This window comes from Chiloscyllium plagiosum, chromosome 6, assembly GCF_004010195.1.
Source record: "Chiloscyllium plagiosum isolate BGI_BamShark_2017 chromosome 6, ASM401019v2, whole genome shotgun sequence".
Classification (NCBI taxonomy): domain Eukaryota; kingdom Metazoa; phylum Chordata; class Chondrichthyes; order Orectolobiformes; family Hemiscylliidae; genus Chiloscyllium; species Chiloscyllium plagiosum.
In genome coordinates, this window is record NC_057715.1 from 29,332,137 (window position 1) to 29,350,876 (window position 18,740).

The 18,740-nt window shown below is 39.8% G+C and overlaps 1 long non-coding RNA gene across 1 annotated transcript in view; it reads left to right on the forward strand.

The window, feature by feature from the left end:
• The window catches only part of LOC122551120, a 78,724-nt gene that overhangs the window by 48,727 nt on the left and 11,257 nt on the right, over positions 1-18,740 (forward strand). Inside the window, exon 2 of the long non-coding RNA XR_006312011.1 lies at positions 17,450-17,524. This is a non-coding gene — a long non-coding RNA (uncharacterized LOC122551120). The remainder of the gene's footprint in view (positions 1-17,449; positions 17,525-18,740) is intronic.

The following is an 18,740-nucleotide window of genomic DNA, read 5'->3' on the forward strand; positions in this document are numbered from 1 at the left end:
GAGAATGGATGGCCACCAGGCAGAGGAAGAGGACTAGGTAGGCACTGCAGAAATCCCCTTTGGATATTGCACTGAACACAGATATTCTGCACTGGATACTATTGAGGGGAATGCTTTCTCAAGGCGAAAACAGCAACAGCCAAATACATAGCACAAGAGTAGGCTCTGCTGTAAATGTAAAGATTAGGAAGTGTGGAATTGCAATAGTTAAAAATGGAATAAAATTCTATAAGCAGAACATTGGAAGTTAGGAAGCAAGCTGAAAAGTAGGATCTTAAAGGCAGCGATCTGAGGATTACATAATCAAGTGCCACAACACTCATGAGTGTAGAAATAGCAGGGTATAACAGAGAAAAAGATGTGGCTAAAGAAATGGTATGAGGGGGAGGGTTTTAGCTTCCTGGGACATTGGGACCAGTACCATCTGAATGGGTTACGCTTGGGCGGGACTGGAACTTATGCTCAGAGGAATCAAAGGCCAGATTCAAACAAGACCACAGTAAAAGATAATAGAAATGGGACAAGGAATGTTAAAAAAAAAGCCTCAAGAGAAAACAGAGCACTCAAAATAAATTGGATGAATTAATCATGCAAATAGTTGCAAATAGGTGTGATGTACTTAGGATTACAGAGACATGGTTGCAGGTTGACCAGAGATGGGAACTGAACATCCCAGGGTATTCTGTAATAGGAAGGACAGACAAAAAGGAAAAGGGTGGTGGCATCACTTTACTGGTTAAAGAGGCTATAAACACAATATTGAGGAAAGATATTAGCTCAGACAAAGTAGAATCTATGCAGGTAGAAAGACCTTGTAAATTAAAATCATACTTTGCTTCTGTCTTCTCGGAGGACATGAATGACGTGCCAGAAATGATGGGGAGCACAGGGTTTAGTGGGAGGGAGAAACTGAAATGAATCTGTAATAATAGAGAAATGATTTGGAGAAATTGATGAGATTGAAGAATGATAAATCCTCACAACCTGATAATCTACATACCAGAATACTTAAGGAAGTTGCCCAAGAAATAGTGGATGCTTTGGTAGTCATGTTCCAAGAAATTTTAGAATCTGGTACAGTTTCCTACAGATTGGAGGGTAGTTAATGTGACCCCACTATTTAAAAAGGGAGATAGACATGAAAGAGGGAACCATAGATAAGCGAGTCTAATATCGGTAGTGAGGAAGATACGAGAATCCATTACCAAGGATTTTTCCAGCAGAGTACTTAGAAAACTGGTAGAATCAGGTACAGTCAGAAATGCACTATGATTTGGACAGGCTAAGTGAGTGGACAAATGCATAGCAGATGCAGTATAATTTGAATAAATGTGAGGTTATCCTTTTTGGCAGCAAATTAAGGAGGCAGGCTCTTATTTGAATAACCGAAAATTAAGCAAGGGACGTGTTCAACAAGACCTGGGTATCCTCATGCACCAGTTGCTGAAAGTGAGTGCACAATTGCAGCAGGCAGTAAGGAAGGCACACTATATGTTGGCCTTCATAGCAAGAGGATTCATGTACCGAAAGAAGAATGTGTTGCTACAATTTCACAGGGCATTGGTGAGGCCATACCTGGAATATTGTGTGTAGTTTTGGTCTCCTTGTCTGAGGAAGACTGTTCTTGTAGAGGGAATGCAGCAAAGGGTTACCAAATCGATTCTTGGGATGATAGGATAATATACAAGGAGAGTTTAGGTTCACTGGAGTTTAGAAGAATTAGGGGGTATTTCATAGAAACCTATAAGATTCTAACTGGACTAGATACGGTAAACATAGGAAGGATATTTCTGATAATGGTGAGGGAGTCCAGAACCAGGGGTCATACTTTAAGGAGACAGGGTAAACCTTTTAGGGTTGAGATGACAATGATATCACTCAGACAATGATAAGGCTGTGGAATTCACTTCCACAGACAGTGATTGAGGGCAAAACATTATGTATTTTCCAGGAGGAGGTTGATACAATTCTTGTGGTTGAAGGGATCAAGATGCATGGAGGAAGGGCAAAACTAAAGTATTGAGTTTGATGATCAGCTATGATTAATTTGAATGACAGAGCAAGCACAAGGGTTAAATGTCCTACTTCTGCTCCTACCTTTTACATTTCTATGACAAGATTATACATGATACTGAAAGGCAATACAACAGAAGTTAATTGAAAAAAAACCCTTGTGTTGATATCACTTGACATGTTAGCTCAAGATGACTCAGAGCTACCTATTATCATTGCTGCAGATTTCTCTTCTATATGATTGAAAACTGTACTCCTTCAGATGCAGATAAATGGAAAGTGTATACCTTTTACTATAAATCATATTCATTGACAGAGATAGAACATAAATATTCAGTGATAGGGAAAGAAGCTTTTCTCTGCTTCAGGGATATGTAAAAAGTTTTAAGGTTATGCTGCTTGTCTTTTCTTCAAAATAGATACAGACTTGAAACTCTTAAAATAAAAGAAGTTAGCAAAAAATTTCCTCTACAACTATAATAATTCAACTAATGATAAGGGGGCCTAGTGCAAGGACAAGATATGTTCCAGGAAAACAACATTCCACAGCAGATGATTTATATCATTTCCCTGTTGCAAGGCCTGAACAAAAGTATGTAGTTTTGTTAAAGAGGTGGAAAATGTTACAAATAATAACAAACACACTCTATCACCAATAAATCAGGGCCTGAATGAAGTCAGAGATTTGCAAAGATTTGGTAATATGTTCAGGTAAGTGAGACTAGCATGCATGCCACATAGTCTCAATCTCAACAGTACGATGAACAGAAAGGCCTCTTGAATGTAACAGATAATTTACTTGTTTTATCATGAGAGTTTGAACACTCGTAGAATCCTTAGAATTGATTTTTGCAATAATCAAACTAAGGGCATCTGACTAATAAAAAAATGTTAAGCTCAGGCAAGATATCTTGTTTGGTGGTCAGATCTCCCAAAATCCCGGCAGAGGGTGATATCAGGCTGTATTGTGTAATTCATTGCCAGGAAACAAGAAGATCATTGTTATCATCTTCCTTTCGAACAGTACAATAGAAATTACATTTCAATAAAGAATTCTGATAAGATTAATGGGCAAAATTAAAGCACGGGGATATATTGGCATGGATCAAGAGTTGTTTGACAAACAGGAAACAGAGTGGGGAAAAGTGGATCTTTTATCAAGTGGCAGACAGTGACTAATTAGGGCACTACAAGGATCAGCAGAAAAATAATGATGACAGAACCAATTGCAACATTTCCAATTTTGTTGTCAACACAAAATTGAATGGGAGTGTGACTGGTCAGGAGGTTTCAAGGTAACTTAGACAAGTTGACTGAGTGGACAAACACATGGCAATTATAATGTGAAGTTATACATTTTGGTGTGAGAAACAGAAAGGATTTAACTGATGGTAATTGGGTCAGTGTATATACAAAGAGCATTGGGTGTCCTTATACTCCAGTCAATGGAACTAGACAGGAGGGTGCAGCAAGCAATTAGGAAGGCAAATAGGATATTGGCTTTCATTGCAAGAGTATTTGAGTTCAGAAGGAGGGATGTCGTACTGCAGTTATAAAGAACTACACCTGGCATACTATGTGCAGTTTTAGTCTCCCTACCCAAGAAAGAATATACTTGCAGCAGGAACTCATTAGGCTGATACTAGGGATGGCACCACTGCCCTCTGAAGGGAGATTGGTTCAACTGGGCCTGTATTTACTAGAGTCGAGAAATACAAATGGGGATCTGAATGAAATATCTCAAATTCACACAGATCTAAACAGAATAGATGTAGGATGTTTTTCCCAATTGGTGTGTCTAGAATCAGGGGACACAGTCTCAGGATAAATAGTAGACCATTTAGGACTGAGATTTAGAAAGATTTCTTTACTCAAAGAGTAGGGAATCTGTGAAGTTCTCTACCACAAAGCCTTTGGATGTCAGGTCACTGGATATATTCAATAAAGAGGTAGATACATTTTTTAGATTTTAAAGCACAGGTACAGGGAGAAAGCAGGAATAGCTCAATTAGCCAGATGACCAGCATCCAGTTTGGGATAAAGTTAACAGCACAGATTTGATTCCCATTCCAGCACAGGCGACCAGCAGTCAGAGCGGGGTTGTCAGCAGCTGGAGTGGGGACACCAGCGACCAGTGGCCCATTGCAGAGTAAAGTGGCTGTGGAGTAAAGTGGCAGCGGTCCAGTGTGGAGTGGGGGTAGTAGCCTGGTAATGGAGAATGGCAGAAGCAGCCTGGTGCAGGAACGGGGATAGCAGCCCAGTGTGGAGTGTGGTGGCAAGCAGCAGTCAGACCACGTGGAGGCCCCCTGTATGTGTCTGCTGCAAAGAGTCTTTGGACAGAGACTGTGATGTTTGTCTTTTTAACTTTACTTCTTGTTTTTTTCTGACCCATGGTTATACTGTGTAGCTATAATGTAACTTTTCTTTCATCTCTCTATTCTGTAACTAAGGATTGCACCTCGGTTCTATTGTGCCAAAGATGACACTATAAGCAGTGACTTAGAAACTTTTCACTTTATGCATTTGAGTACATGTGACAATAAAGCTAATTAAAATCAATGTAGTGTTGGGACCTGTTTCTGAGTCCTCATGTTGAGAGCAGAAGACAATGGCAAAATATGCCAAGAAAGTTGACTCAGGATTTGGTGTCAGCAAACAAATGAGCCAAGTACCTATCTTTGACAGAGTGCACATGTAATAGAATAGCTGATGAAGCTGTAAGGTGGGGAAGATGTCAAAATAGGTATAAATTCACAAATTTCTTTGGTCCTTTGCACTGCAAGTCAATATTATGCCCTGGTTAGGGTATTGCTTAAATGTGACTTGTCAGCAACTTTCAGACTTTCCTGAGTAGCTTATTTAATCAAAATCTCATCCATTCCTTTAGATGGAATCAGAAAGAGCAATAAAAGCCACAGAAAATCAGTTAGCTCACAATGAAGCAAATCATCCTGACCTTAACCATTCTACTGCAAATACTGGAGTCTTAATCCTTTGCTAACTGTGTGCATTTGTCTACTCATTAAATATTGTATAATGTCGAGAGTGTGGTGATGGAAAAGCATAGCAGGTCAGGCAGCATTCGAGAAGCAGGAGAGTTGACATTTCAGGCAAACGCCTTTCATCAGGAATGAGGCTGGGAGCCTAGGGGGTGGAGAGATAAATAGGAGTGGGGTAGAGCTGGGGGAAGGTAGCTAAGAGTGCAATAGGTGGATGGAGGTGGGATAATGTCATGTGGTGCTCTATCACTAAATTACAAACAATTCTATCTGACCAGCTCCTGTATTCAGTCAACAGTGACCATTCAGATAGGGTTTCCTACTTTCAATCAATCTACTTCATTATTCACATGGAAGGAAAGTCTTTTAGAACAGTATACAGGAAAATGTCACTGATCAAGACTCGGTATTAGTTCATTAAGTAAATGTACCTCTATCATAAAACACCTCATACACATTGTATAACGAGTTTAAATGCTCAAGTTGATTCAACAAAGATGTGAAAAGTACTCAAGGTAAATGCTTTGACCTTTATTTTTGCAGTTGTGGAATATTTTAAGATGATCAAAACACAAGAACAGGAATCTCAAAATGCTGGGAACACTTAGCAGATCAGGGAATATCTGTCAAGAGATCAAATGAGTTAACATTTCCTGTGGTATTGTAATAGGAAGGGACAGCATTTTTCATCTTTTCCCTGCTATATTTTAAGAATGGCAGCTGGTCGTTATGATATACGTTTCTCAGATATTTGCCCTTTACGATTTCACATTGCTCATCAGTTGTTCATTAAAACCCGTGTATTTTGCGACACATTTTCTCTGTAAACTGTTAAAACATAAACAGGAAACTTTATACCTGTGATGCTCCTAGGTAAAATTCATATTTAATTTATGTGGTACAACCAATCTTCAGGAAACTACTCTGCACCAGAGTAAGAGTCATTTCATTTATTAAAAGCAAATTGGCCCTCAACAGTAAAGGAAGATGAAGGACTTTTTCAGTCCAAGGGGCTTTGTCAATGTAGACAAAGCTCTTGGAAGACGACTAAACTAAAAGATAGCGACCAGCTTTCCCCTTCATTCATTTAAAGAGGTGTTTGACATAATTTGCTTTGACATTAATAAGGTGCTGTTTATGGAAATGTGGGAAACAGGAGACATTCCTTTTTTCACCAAAATTCCAGCAAAAATCAGAGGAACATGGGATTTAGGAAATTGTTATTTCTAAGACAGCAAATTTGTTAGTAGGAATGAATAAAGGCTATTTTATGTGAGTTGTGTTTCTATTAGACATATGATCTCTATATATGTTAGAATCATAGAATCCCTACAGTGCAGAAAGAGGCCATTTGGCCTATCAAGTCTGCACTGACCCTCTGAATCTCACCCAGGTCCAGCCCCTTACCCTATCCCCAAAACCCTGCATTACCATGATTAATCCCGCTAACCTGCACACTGCAAGGCAATTTAGCATGGCCAATCCATTTTACCTGCATAGCTTTGGTCTGTGGGAGAAAACCAAAGCACCCAGCAGAAATGTGGGAGAACATGCGAACTCCCACATAATCAGTCATCCAAGGCCAGAATCAAACCCTGATGCTGTGAGGCCATAGCACTAACCAGAGTGCCATGGTTCAGTCCCAAAATGTTGAAATGTTCGTTATTGTGTGGTATTAAAAAAACAGTAAGAAGAGAATCAAAAACAAGAAGGACAATCACATTTAAATATCAAGTATATAAGACACTCGGTATTGTTGCTATCTCCAAGTGTCAGTTGTTCTGACTATAGGTCTATAAAAATTTGAATGACTTAAAGAAACCCTTCAAAATTACTAAGACTATTGCTGTAAAGTATCAACACAGGTTTATGAAGCAATTCCAAATTTGCAAATGTTCACACAAAAAAATCATGGACCAAAGCAGGAGGAGAGATTTACAATGACTTATAAAATTGGGGCAAGTGGAGATTGTTCCTGAGAGACTACTCAAGAAAAAGAGAAAAACAGACACAATATTGGTAGAAAAATAAGCAGAGATTTTTCTTTATGTCCATGAGTCATGGAAGATCAACAAATGTTTAGAAAATAAAGGACTAAAAATAAACTCAAGTAAAAGATTAGCACTAATAAATAAAAGTAAAGCTCTTCCTTTTTCATTAAATCAGCCATTGATAAGTGATTTTGAAATGTATTACTTTAAGAAAATTCCATCAGCATCGGTTTACCAATTATTACTGTGGTAGCTAGACATTGAGAATAAGTAAGTATTTTAACTGTTTTCATGAGAAATAATGCCAGTTGAATATACATCTTGGACCTTTATCAATGATTCAACAGGATTTTCATTGCTCTCGTCAGGATGTTTTTTATTGAGATAGTTTGACCATTCCTAGGAAAAGTTGACAACATAATCAAAACAAAACTCTCATTCACTCAAGAAGGGTTACAATATAATGGCCCAAATAAAGATAGGAATGGAACCTTGAAAATTGAAACATTGAGCTTATTGTCTGAACCTCTTTCTATACACCATCTGCATTCTTAACTTGTCGTTAACATCGAAGCATCTATTAGAGCACCCACCTGTTTCAGAAACAAGTCTACTTGTGATGTGAACATGTCTTACATCCATTGAGAGATCTCAGTTCAATTCTCAGATATCAATGACAGATCTTCTGCTAAATATGTTCTATAAACTGGCACTAGGCACAGTCTCACCTTGCCAATGATCCTTCAAGCAGATATTCTGATTATTCAGTAAACAGAGTAGAACAAGGATTCTGTATGCCACAAAGATAATACATGTTTCTCTTGCCCCCTTTTCCAAGTTTCCCTGCCATTATCCCAAATAATAGCCCTTCCTATTAACTTTGTTTAATTCAACAAAGTCTTGCCACATCTCAGGCTAAAATAATAGACTTGAAGTCAGTGATTTAACCATAATAAAAATTAAAGTAATTTTAATGGAAGCTGCTTTCTACTGTCCTTATGTTACGTGTGACTTATGTGTAGTAAACTGGGCACTTGCAACTTCTTTTTCAATTACCATAAATTATCTTATATTCAAGCCATCTCTCTGACAAACTTCATCAGCAAAGTTGGTCAGTACTTGTAACTTGCCAATGGTATGGTAACAATGCTCATCCATCAAAATGGATCAGAATTCTCATGAAGAGTTTTGGCTGGTGTCCATCCAAAATGAAACCCGGTCTCACTATTTCATAATAGGAAATGATGTGCTCTCCATCACTTGTCACATCTTTAATCTGTTGTATAAAGAATGATTTTCTCATCATGCATTTTGAATGACACCGAGATTGCAATTTTCCCCTCCCTTCAGGTGGGGAGGAACGGAAATAATGGGATGAGTTGGCTCTGGCAAGATACTCACCCTTTCTCATCACGTGACTGATTAGGTTCTGTGTTGGAAAGTCTATAGTGACCTTCTAGTCATGCCACCAATTAAGGCCCTCAAGTGGTCAGTTCATGTCCTCACCACCTCCACAATTACTTGCTTTCCCAGCTGGTGAGAAAATTGTTTAGTTTCCTGACTGGGTGACCTGTCTGCTGGATGAGAGGGCTGGCCTCCAATTGCCCCAAAATGGAAACAATCAGAGCCACATATGGAGGCCTTCCTTCCTTCTGGTCCAACTGACCTCCAATGATCCGACTGCTCGATACAATTTACACATCGTATCAAATGTAAATGTTTGTAGAAGTACTGAAGGGTGTAGGTAAACTTTTGAAGAATAAATATAACATAGTTTATGAAATTACCCCAAAACGGAGACTTTTTCTTTGTTGAGTGCAACATGAATATAGCTTCTCGTATTATTTCGGTAGTTGTTTCATTGACGAGGTATAGAAATAGCAGGAGCTCACAACCAGGATCTTAATAAGATACAGACTGTGAGAAGGCTGTGTTTCACAAAATCTCACAAATGTATTTAGTTCCTGAAAATATGCAGTTGCGAAGCAACATCCATAACAGTTGAAGTAGAATGGAAAAAGATTACCACTGTTAACTTCTAGACATCAGACTTCATCATCACCAGCAAGAGATGTCATTTTGATCAGCTTCAATTCAGTTCATGGTCACATGAAAGAAATGACACTTTCTTCCAACCGGTGCCAATCATCAGCAATCCCTTGCGCTATTTGCCATTAATCCTGTCCTCCAAAATCTATGTATCTGTACTGTACTGTAGTTGACTGGGGGCAGATGTTCGCAGGATAGGCCCCAAAATGATCAGCAAGGCAGCCCATGTGAGGAGTCACAGGAGATGGGGGCGATATTAAATGAGCATTTTGCATCAGTGTTTACTGTGGAGAAGGATATGGGAGGTATAGAATGTAGGGATGGTGACATCTCGAAAAATGTCCATATTACAGAGGAGGAATGCTGGATGTCTTGAAATGCATAAAAGTGGATTAATCCCCAGGACTTGATCAGGCGTACCCTGTGGGAAGCTAGGAAAGTGATTGCTGGTCCTCTTGCTGAGATATTTGTATCTCAGCAAGGGAGAACTAGTCATTTGGATACAGAATATTGCATGCAGTTCTGGTCACAGATGAGGTGCCAGAAGACTGGAGGTTGGCTAATGTGGTGCCACTATTTAAGAAAGATGGTAAGGAAAAGCCAGGAAATGATAGACCAGTGATCCTGACATCGGTGATGGGCAAGATGTTGGAGGGAATCCTGAGGGACAGGATGTATATGTATTTGGAAAGGAAAGGACTGATTTGGGATAATCAACATGGCTTTGTGCGTGGGAAATCATGTCTCACAAACTTGATTGAGTTTTTTGAAGAAGTAACAAAGAGGATTGATGAGGGCAGAGCACTAGATGTGATCTATATGGATTTAAGTAAGGCGTTCAACAAGATTCCCCATGGGAGACTGGTTAGCAAGGTTAGATCTCATGGAATACAGGGAGAACTAGTAATTTGGATACAGAATTGGCTTGAAGGTAGAAGACAGAGGATGGTGGTGGAAGGTTGCTTTTCAGATTGGAGGCCTGTGACCAGTGGAGTTCCACAAGGATTGGTGCTGGGTCCACTACTTTTCATCATTTATATAAATGATTTGGATGTGAACATAGGAGATATAGTTAGTAAGTTTGCAGACGACACCAAAATTGGAGATGTAGTTGACAGCAAAGAAGGCTACCTCAGAATACAATGGGATATTGATCAGATGAGCCATTGGGCTGAGGAGTGGCAGATGGAGTTTAATTTAGAAAAATGCGAGGTCTGCATTTTGGAAAAGCCAATCAGAGCAGGACTTACACACTTAATGGTAAGGTCCTACGGAGTGTTGCTGAACAAAGAGGCCTTGGAGTGCTAGCAAGATCATAGTTCCTTGAAGGTAGAGTCGCTGGTAGATTGGATAGTGAAGAAGGCATTTTGTATGCTTTCTTTCATTGGTCAGAGCATTGAGATAGGAGTTGGGAGGTCATGTTGCAGCTGTACAGGACATTGATTCAGCAACGTTTGGAATATTGCATGTAGTTCTGGTCTCCTTTCTATCAGAAGGATGTTGTGAAACTTGAAAGGGTTCAGAAAAGATTTACAAGAATGTTGCCAGGGTTGGAGGATTTGAGCTATAGCGAGAGGCTGAATAGGCTGGGGCTGTTTTCCCTGGAGTATTATAGGCTGTGGGGTGACCTTACAGAGGTTTACAAACTGATGAGGAGCATGGATAGGATAAATAGACAAAGTCTTTTCCCTGGGGTTGGGGAATCCAGAACTAGAGGGCATAAGTTTAGGGTGAGAGGGGATAGATATAAAAGGGACCTAAGGGGCAACTTTTTCACACAGAGGGTGGTGTGTATATGGAATAAGCTGCCAGAGGAAGTGATGGAGGCTAGTACAAATCCAGCATTTAAAAGGCATCAGGATGGGTATATGAATTGGAAGCGTTGAGAGGGATAAGGGCCAAGTGCTGGCAAACGGGACTAGATTAGGTTAGAATATCTGGTTGGCATGGATGAGTTGGACAGAAGGGCCTTTTTCCATGTTATATGCCTCTATGACTCCATGACTCTACTGAAGACTACTTCAAATGACATCGTAATACAATATTCAGAGGAGAATGCAATTCTTCCATTGTGCCTGTTTCTCTTCTTGAGCTAATGACCTCTCTGTGGACAAACACATGGACATTTTTATGCATAATGTTACTTATTTGACAATTCTAAGATGAGGTTTTGAGCCACTGAGATAAAATTCAGACTGAAACACACTCAGAGAGTGAATGTGGCTTTTTCTAAGCTGAGATCATTCATTTCTTGCATTTCGGCAACAGGTCACTCCTTCAAGGGCCCACCATGAAATAAATTAAGTAGAAGAAGATGCAATTCCTTTTGGACCACTGCTTGGAACAGATGAGGGAAAAAAAGATTCAATGCAGGAAATGCAAGAATTAAGAAGACAAATAGCATGTTCGCTTTTACTGGAGGAATTTTGAGTTTGAGAGAATGGGAGAGATTGTATAGAATGAGGCTTTCTCTTCTGGAGTTTAAAAGAATGAGAGATGACCTGATTGATGCCTATCAAATTCTAGAAGGATTAGACCTGGGTGGATAGTGTACGGATGCAGGTCTGGTGGTGTTTACAGTTTTTGAATAGGGGGTTGTATATCTTTGGAATGATTTAGCTCAGAGAGCTATGTGAGATCAGATAGTGAGAATGTTCAAGACAGATGATAGATTTTTTGGGCATCATTGGAATTATAGAAAATGGGAATAAAGTAGCAACACATAGATATATTGATATGGATATATTGATTTATAGCCATGATCTTATTGAATGGTTGATCAGGCTTAATGAGTCATATGGCATGCTGCTGCTCCTATTTCAGACCAAAGGTAGTTAGATGGATTGTTGAGGACGTTACATGAATCACAGGATGTGAGTGAGTGGGAGCAAGCAGTGATGGTGATGGAGAATTTGAAATTTAGTAGCTGCAGGATAATCTTAGGCTCTTCAGCTGAGGAAGAACATAAGTTTCAATACATCATAAAACCTGAACATTGACAGTAATGTTCTGCCAGTCGAAAACATATCAAGCTCTGACAGCATTTGTCAGCAAAGTTTGAGGAGACCACTAAGAGGAATATTGTTACTTTGAGCAGCTGAGAGATATGAGGATGAAACGCAAGGATAATGGAAACTGTAAACTGTCAATATTTACTGCCTTTCAACTATTGTCAATATGGACAAAACAGTTCCCAGCATGAAACTTGACATGATAGATCAAATGTTTAACTTTTAGATTTCGTTGCCATTGTGGTTAGTTACTGAACAGATACTGTCATTCTTCAATATATGTGGATTTCCTACCAATAGACTTCCTGACACTTCACAAAAAAAACTTTCAACGTACTGACCAAAGTCCTTCCCCCTCTACTTCAAATATCACTATACACAGAAGAATTGTATGCAGGGCCTTGCTAGTGTCTTCTTCCATCAGGTCTCAGCTTCCTGTGATCTGCATGGCACTGCATGGCATACAATTATTAGTTGCCTTCAACTGCCAGCCTACTTCTGGGATTTACCATCAGACCCCATCACCAGAGATATATTTCCCTCCCCACCCCTATCTGCATTCCATAGAGACTATTCCCTCCACAATTCCCTTGTTAGGTCCACAGTCCTCACCAACCCACCCTCCACTCCAGGCACCTTCCCTTGCCGCTGCAAGAGGTGTAAAAACTGCACCCACATCCCCCCTCTCACCCCACCACTTCTGTCCAAGGCCCCAAAGGATCTTTTTGCATCCAGAAGAGATTTCCTATACATCTACTGTGACCGTTGCTCTCAATGTAGTCTCCTCTACATTAGGGAGACAGGACGCCAACTCGCAGAACATTTCAGGGAACATCACTGGGACACACACACCCAACAACCCCACTATCCTGTGGCTGACCACTTCAACTCCCCCTCCCACTCTGCAAAGGAAATGCATGTCCTGGGCCTTCTCCACCACCAAATCCAAGCCACTCCACAACTGGAGAAAGAACACCTCATATTCTGCCTTGGGACCACATGGCATCAACATCGACCTCACCAGTTTCCTTATCTCCCCTCCCACCACCTCATCCCAGATCCAACCTTCCAAACTGACACTGCCCTCTTGAACTGTCCTACCTTTCCACCCTCCTTCCCACTAGCCACTCCACCCTCCCCTCTTACCTAACACTATCACTCCCCACTTGCATCTACCTATTGCCTTCCCAGCTACCTTCCCCCCACCTTCATCCTTACCCTCCTATTTATCTCTCACCCTCCTTCCCCCTCCCCCCACATTCCTGATGGAGGGCTTATGCCTGAAACGTCCATTCTCCTGCTCCTCAGATGCCACCTGACCTGCTGTGTTTTTCCGAGCCACACTTTTTGACTCTGATATCCAGCATCTGCAGTCCTTACTTTCTCCTCAATAGTAGCACTTAGTTACCAAGTTAAGAGATCATGGATTCATGTCCAACTTCAGAGACTCAAGCACATGATTTAGGCTGGCATCTTTGTTTTGCATACAGAGGGAGGACCTCACTCCCAGATTTTAAGGCTTGGCTCTATCTTAATCTTGCAGATGACTGTTGGAATTGGAATGTGATGTGCCTCTCTATTACTTATCTCTCTACATTGATAATATTCAAGATGCAAGTCTATTAGAACTCTGGATTAAAAACTAAATATTTAGATCATCTGTAAACTGTAATTCTTTAGTGTTTAAAAAAGAAAAGAAACACTCAGAAAACTATGTTTACTGGTTTCTCTACATCAAAGGAAAGATACAGTCGAGTAATCAAATATCTTACAGTTGTCATCGACAAAGAGGAATGGAAGTGAATTTAAATTATGATCGCTTCAAGCACAAGACAGCAACGTACTGTTTAATTTTTTCTTCATTTTTATTCTAACCTTTAATGAATTATGATAAGGCATGATCTCAAACCCTATTTTCTTCTTGGATTCCAATCTTTGAAATAAACACACAGCAAAACTCTTTAAAATAAAATCAAAGACAGAATTTATTAATAAAATATTTAAAACAAAGAAGGATTACTTAGCTATTTTATTCATACACACAAGCATACAAGGTAGAAAGAAAAAGAAACATAGAGAAAAATAGAAAAATATGTGCAACTTTGACCCTGCAAACCAGTCAATATTATCATGGTTGATCATGCAACCTCAGTATCCTATTCCCAATTTCTCTTCACACCTCTTGATCACTTTAGCTGCAAAGACCATGTCCAACCCCCTCATATCTAATGAACTGGCCCCAATAGCTTCCTGTGGGAAAGAGTTCCACAGGTTCACAACTCTTGAAAGTTTTACTTGGCTTGATCACTGATTGAGGTTGTACAAGTTTACTTCCTTGCTTCCCAGGAATAATCCAGCCAACGCTTCTGGGATGTAATTCTTTGTTTAAGTTTGACTGTATTTGCTGCTATGCAGGTTCTATGAGAAAAGAACAGACTACTTTATTTTCTTCAAGAAACAATTAAATCTCCTCAAAAGAGAACATTGGGTTTTCTGGAACATTGTTCCCTAAACTGGAAAGTAAAGAAAGATACAAACTTGCAGATTTAAGTGAATGAATGATATGTGTGCTGGTTTATTTCTCTGCAATTATATTCTGAAAATGCAGAACATTGTGCAGAATACCCAGTGGTGGCTGACCACTGCCTTCTTTGGTATCTCAACTTCTTGCCAGTTCCAGTTTATGTTTCAAAAGAAATTGAAGCTCTGCCCTGCCTTCATGCAATGCCAGGCCTGAAGTGTGTTTGGTGAAGAATATCTAAAGCTATACAAACAGCACCACTTAACAAAGAATTTTAATAATTAGGGATTACACACAGGATCTCCATTGTCTCTTTTCTATTAAAGTAAAATATAGCAGGTATCTGGCCTCTTGCTCTGATTCTTGTAGTTCATGAGTCTCAAAGTTTAACGGAGAATGTTCTGACAATTCCTGACCTCAATCATAATGCAGCATCTACACCACTATCTAATTACAGCCGGTTTCCCTGCCATTCAGTTTAATCTCTGTGTACTAAACATTTTTCCTGCAGCTTTGTAAGATTAAAACATTCTTGCTGTTGCACTGTCACATCTCACAAGAAGAAATTATTCTATGCCAAGGGTGCCCTCCTGTCATTACTGGACCAGACTACCAATCTGGCTAAGGTATGATGACTTTTCTTTTTAAACTAGACATGGTGAGAGATCCAGGGAATTAGCAAGTGCATAAAGCCTCAAGATTTCATGATCTTGAACATAGAGCAAAAATTATTTCATAAACTCAACCATAATACAATTTGCAATGTACAACTTACTTTAATTTCAGAATTAACATCTAGTAAAATATAGAATAACGGAATCATAGAATTTTACAGCATAAAAGGAGGCTATTTGAGTGACTGTGTCTGAATACTGGCTCCTGAAAGATCTACCCTACTCATCCAATTCTCCAGTCCCATCTCTGTATCCCTCTAAATTGAACTTCTAATGAAATCCATCTCCACCACTCTACAAGGAAAATAAGCCCAATTTCTGTAAACTTTCCTTAATCTAAAATTCCTCATCTCTAGTATCATTCTCACAAATCTTCATTGCACTTTCTCCAGGACTTTATCATCCTTCCTTAAATAGATGCCCAGAACTGAAGATAATACTCCAAATGCAATCTGAGCAATGAAAGATAAGGATAATAGACTATGACTGAACACTCCACAGTACACATCAAATAGCAAATGCGATTGAAACAGATCCCAGTGATTTCTCAGCTATGCTGTCTAGATGTTAGTGACAAGGTGGGCTATCAAATCACATTAAACTTCACAAGGGATCATAATTCTTCATTTTTGTTGACCTGGCCTTGAGCCTCCTCTCTAGAGCCACTCTTTTATGGACTGTCTCAATGACTGCTCTCATCCTGGGTCCCTTCCTGGTTCTACACACTCTCGGACTCCAAAACTCCAGTTCAGCATACATTCACAGGCATAACACCAGCTCCTCACTGCCAGTTAGCTTCATCAACTTAAAACTGCCTGGGTTGTTTGCTGGCTATCCAATCTTTTTCAGTGTCATCCACAAATATAAGGCTTGAGAATATTATAACCACCTCTCCCCTCAACTGTACTCATAGGATCATAGGTTTCTTCTGAGGCCCTCATGGTTTTATCCAACTCAAAGTCAATAACTTTTCAACTTTCTCAGTTCTCCAAGTCCTGACTCCAACACTTAGCTACTAATCAATTCTTATAACTTTCTCGCAATTTCTCACAGCACAGAGCCATCCAAATCTGTAAAGTTGTGAACACATTGGACAGAGTGCAGAAGCAATTTACGAGAATGGTTCCAGGAATAACAAACTTCAGTTATAAGGGTAGATTGCAAAAGATGGGACTGTTTCCTTCGAGAGAAGAAGGCTGAGAAGGAGATGTGATAGAGGTTTACAAAATCGTGGTTAAGCTACACGGAGTGGAAAGGGAGAACATTTTCTCAATCACAAAAAAAACAGAAACAAGAGGTCATAGATTTAAACTGATAAGCAAATGAAGCATAGGTAATGTGAAAAAAAAACTTTTCATGTAGTGTGTAGTTAGGGTAAGGAACACACTGACTGAAAATGTGGCGGAGGCAGGTTCAGCTGAAGCATTTCAGGGACAATTGGATGATGCTTTGGATTGAGATGGTATGCAGAGATATTGGGAAAAGGCAGGAGATTGGAGTGAAATAATAGAGTTGGTGCAGCCATGATGGCCTTTTTCTGCACCTTACAATCTGTGATTCTGCGCACTGTTCTTAATTCCTCACTGAATCTCCAACACAGACTCTGTATATTTCAGCCGCCTGTTCATCAGCACAGTTTGAAAAAAATTCCTAAAATGGAGTCTACACTCTATCTGACATTCCCACTCTCTGCCTGTAACTCTGGAATTCCTCTTCCGTGACCTTCAAAATGTCCTGCGTGACCTCTTGATAACCATGTAATGGTCCTCCCCTATTGCTGGGCAATTAGATACTTTCAGCGAGCAAACATTTGAATTGGTAACTTCCATAAATTTTACCGATCATGGATCACTAACTTGCTCGGGACGAACTAAAATGGATATGTGTTGAGGATTTCATTTTGGTCAGGACGCCACACACTGTTGTGGCCCACATTTAGCTTTCTCGGCTGCTGCTTTATCCTTCTTTGTGAATATGACTCTCTATAAAATGATTCCCACCAGCAAAGCTTCTTTGTGGAGTATACTGGGTCCTGATCCTTTATTTGTTTTTCATCAGTGTCTTTTCACATGGTTCATTTATTTCTCATCTCTGTAAGTACTTCTACTTCAGGCAAAATAGTGGCAGAGTAGGAAGGTCTGTCCTGAGCTCCTCTGCTTCACCTGGTTTTTTTTTCTCTCTCTCTTTTTAGTGGTCCTGGAGCAGCGTCCGGGGAAGCAAGGGGAAACGAGTCCTGGAACAGTGAGAGGAAACGAGTCCTAGAGCAGTATGGTATCATGTTCAAATAATGACCGGAATCAGTGTGTGGTGATAATAGAAACCACAAGTAACACAAGTTTGAGGTGGCAATAGAATCCTGAAATACAACATTTCCAATAGTCTCCTTATAGACAGTTCATACACATATTAAAATTCCATTACTATGGTGTTACATTGTTTTATCTATAGTACATGAAGTTTGAGGGTCTTCTGTCCTGGGAGACATGAAATGGGTTAAAGTGGCTCAGTAGTTAGCACTGTAGCCTCAATGCAACAGGGACCTGGGTTTGATTCCAGCCTTGGTCGACTGTCTGTGTGGAGTTTGCACATTCTCCCCGTGTCTGCGTGGGTTTCCTCCGGGTGCTCCAGTTTCCTCCCACAGTCCAAAGATGTGCAGGTCAGGTGGATTGGCCATGCTAAATTGCCCCTAGTGTTAGGTGCATTAGTCAGAGGGAAATGGGTCTGGGTAGATTACTTTGCGGAGGTTGGTGTGGACTTGTTGGGCCGAAGGGCCTGCTTCCACACTGTAGGTAATCTAATCTAATAAAAAAAGTGCTAAGTGCTGGCTGCTACTTCTGATAGGATTAAGAGTGTCCTGTCTGCTTTGATAATTAAAAGATGTTAGTCCTTTTGTGTTTTAAGTTAATAAATGTTAGTAAAAAATGCTTTAAATGAGTTAGAAATTGTACTTGCACTTAATAAAAGCATAAAGGACATTAAACAGTTTGCCACATCTGGGTTGTGGGATTTGCTTACCATTTGCTGGTGAGTTTCATTCATTCATGCAATTTCACATCAGGGCTGCTTTGACAGTAAGTTTCTTAAAAGGATAACAGCCCAGTTATAATTTGGAGATGCCGGTGTTGGACTGGGGTGTACAAAGTTAAAAATCACACAACACCAGGTTATAGTCCAACAGGTTTAATTGGAAGCACACTAGCTTTCATCAGGTGATTGTGGAGGGCTCGATCGCAAAACAGAATTTATAGCAAAAATTTGCAGTGTGATGTAACTGAAATTATACATTGAAAAATTGATTGTCTGTTAAGCCTTTCATCTGTTAGAATACAGTGATAGTTTCACTTCTTTCATGTGTAAATCACAAAACCCTTTTTTTAAAAGTTGGATTCTCGGGTTAGCTGTTAACAATGGTGATAGCTAGACAATATGTTGAAGGTGTTAGCCCCCTGTGTTCTCTGACTATGACCTGATGTTTAGATTGA